General features: G+C 38.2%; 1 pseudogene; it reads right to left on the reverse strand.

Annotated features, from left to right (window-relative positions):
- Positions 1 to 630: 630 nt before the first annotated feature.
- Positions 631 to 1,176, reverse strand: LOC131813662 (large ribosomal subunit protein uL11-like; annotated as a pseudogene).
- Positions 1,177 to 3,274: the final 2,098 nt, after the last annotated feature.

The following is a 3,274-nucleotide window of genomic DNA, read 5'->3' on the forward strand; positions in this document are numbered from 1 at the left end:
TTGTATACTTTCTTGGTTAAATTTGTAGGAAGACTTTTAAACGGTACTTTTAGAAGTGAAATTCTTAACCTACCTCTGGAGTACAGCATGCCTGTATTTTGTCCTTTAGTTAGGTTGGGAAGACAAAAAATAAGGAGAGATTTTGCCAAAATGTCATATTTTGGAGACACTTTCAGATTATAACCATCCTTCCCCCTGTGCATTTTATTCCAAACAGCTATGCCTAGAGTTAACATTGTAGGTCCATATTTTAACATCTAGTCTTTCTAGATACTTTGAAGTGAAGATGTTTGTTACACATAGTAAAATAATGTGCTTTTGGTACTTCTTTTTGTTGTTGTTGTTATTAAGTTCAAAACCTAATATCCTGTGATGGAGTTTATTTTAAAAGAAAAAAAGGACTGTCTTCTGAAACTGATGTCGTTTCCATCTCTGAGCTGTATCACAGTTATGAACTCTTTCCTGGACAAATTACAAAAGAATGTATGGAAGGAAATGTCCTATGCCATCTGTTCATTTTTAGAAAACACTCCAAATTACACTTGATTCCATATGTGTGGGGGGTTTGGGGGTTTTGTTTTGGTTTGGTTGTTAAATGATATTTTATTGAAATATTTTTCTTTGTAGTTCTTAACTAGCGGGGCATTCCACTGCACCATTATTGATGTAATCTATGATGTCATGAGGGCAGTGACCATCAGCATTGCAGCCCACAGACTGGGCAGTGCCCAGGACCTCTCTAATGGTTTCAGACAGTTCTCTGGCTAAAGATTGGTGCCACATCTGTCGGGCATTGCTGACAATCTCATCAAAAGTGATATTTCCACTGTGCTTAATGTTTTCCTGCTTCTTTCTGTCTCTTGGCAGTTCCTTGAGGGCTTTGATAATCAGGGCAGAGGCAGAAGGTAGCCCTTCAGTCTGGGCCTACCTGTACCAAATGGTCGATCTCATAGTCATCCTCAAAACCCTTCCAATCACCAGTTGCCTTAGTGATGTCATCACCAGCCATTTTTTCTAGAGACAGACCAGGGGGCTGATCGTAGGTGCCAGGGCAGATGTGGCACCAGAGCACCTCAGGTACATGAGTGTGATCTCACTGGGGTCGAAATTAGGGGTTGTGGTGGAGGTGGCTGACTGAAGAGAACACTCCTCAGAACCCCAAACCAAAAGGTCCATATGTGTTTGTAGTGGATACAGTTAAATTTCTTGGAGTGCCTGGGTGGTTCAGTCTGTTAAGCATCTGCCTTCAGCTCAGGTCACGGTTTCAAGGTCCTGGGATCAAGTCCCACATCAGGCTCCCTTCTCAGTGGGGAACCTTCTTCTCTCCCTCTGCCATTCCCCCTGCTTATACTCTCTCTCAAACAAACAAACAAACAAATAAATAAATAAATAAAAGAAATTAAGTTTCTTGTTTTGAAACAACCTAGATGTCTTGGGTGATGACGCATGATATAGAGCTAGTGGAATAACATTTTATAAATATCTTCCTGTTTAATTTTATGTAAAACTAGAGAACTATTTTAGAGGTAGAATTGTTAAACCACTTTGGGAAGTACACATTCAGTGCTTTTTTATTGGTTTGTGAGTGAGATAAAAGGTAGTACAAGGTTGAGGTTCTACAGATGTGTTTCTATGTAGATTATAGCTGCAGACTGATCTGTATCAATCAGCATTTGATATAGCTATACTCTATAGATACATTGTTAAACAGTTAAATGGAAAACATGCTTTCTTGCTAATACTCTAGTAGTATAGGTCAAGTATTGATTAGAAGCATTCAATGATATATTCTGTGCTTTATTGTTTAATGTCTTATTTTATTCTGATTATTAAAAGAGAAGACACTCTTCTAATTGAAATATTTATAGGGGCCTGATGTTCTTTCTTGCTTCTAAAATGAAACATTTTATTCTCCTACTGAGGACTAGACTACCTTTCTTTATTAACTGAGTTGGTGATGTTCACTCATACTGATTAAAAAAAAACTAGTGCTTCCAAACTTTGATACAGGACATTATTCATGACAAATGAAAAAGTGAGGTACAAAACCATGTGTATGATCCTAAGTCACATTAAAAAAAAATGTGTTTGCCTAGATACCATGCTCTGATATTGTGGTTTTAAGTAAATTTGTTTTGGGACTCCTGGGTGGTTCAGTCGGTTAAGTGTCTGACTCAGTTTCAGCTCAGGTCATGATCTCATGGGTGATGGGATCAAACCCCCAGTCAGGCTCCAGGCTCAGCAGGGGGTCTGCTTTTAGATTCTCCCCACCCGGGCTCACACGCTCTTCCTCTCTTAAAAAAATAAATAAATCTTTAAAAAAATAAGTGGATTTACTATTTAATTATTTTTCAGTTTTCTGTGATAAACACATTGCTTTTAAATCTGTGGAGAAAAACATACATAGAAACATCAAAGGAGACTAGAAGGAAACACCAAAACAGTTGGGAAAGGGGGGAGGGGTCAGCAGGGCACTAGTGAAGGGATCTTCTGTGTTTTGCTTTATATGTTATATACTACAGGAATCTTTCTTTTTTAAAGATTTATTTAATTAAGAGAGAGAGAACAGGGGATGGGGGAGGGAGAGAGATGATCCCAAGCAGACTCCCCACTGAGCATGGAAGCCATCACGGGACTGGATCCCACAATCCTCAGATGATGACCTGAGCCAAGATTGAGAGTCAGATGCTTAACTGACAGAGCCACCCAGGCATCCCTATGTAAATCTTTCAAAGTATGTATATTAAAACCAGATGAGAAAGTGAAAAAAAGGTTTTTGTGAGAAAAATTTATAACACTATCTTATTTCACTATTCTCCCAGTACCTAAAAATAGTGCCAGTCATAGTAGTCACTCAGTAGTTTCTCAGTGTAATTCCCTACAAAGAAAACAATAACTGTGCAGACATGGAGATCTGGAAGGATATTATTTTTGTAATCAGGAAAAAACGTTCAGTACTACCTTTTGACTGGAAGATTATCTTCCAGTACCAGTGCCAGGCATTGATACAGGAATTCCACTTGGTGGGACCTGTGCCTGGGAAATGCAGCTATTTGAGTATGCCTGCACACAGATACACATGACAGCATCATTTGAGATTGGAAAAAAATCAGAAATAACTAATTATCCATAATGAAAGATATTAAATACTTAATGGATATACCCATTCTCTACAATACTATGCATTTTTTTTTAAGCAAAAAGAAGTATCTATATAGACTGACAGGGAAGGCCCATGATACATTGTTGAGTGAAGAACAAGCAAGTTCAGACT

This window comes from Mustela lutreola, chromosome 13 (genome assembly GCF_030435805.1).
Source record: "Mustela lutreola isolate mMusLut2 chromosome 13, mMusLut2.pri, whole genome shotgun sequence".
Classification (NCBI taxonomy): Eukaryota; Metazoa; Chordata; class Mammalia; order Carnivora; family Mustelidae; genus Mustela; species Mustela lutreola.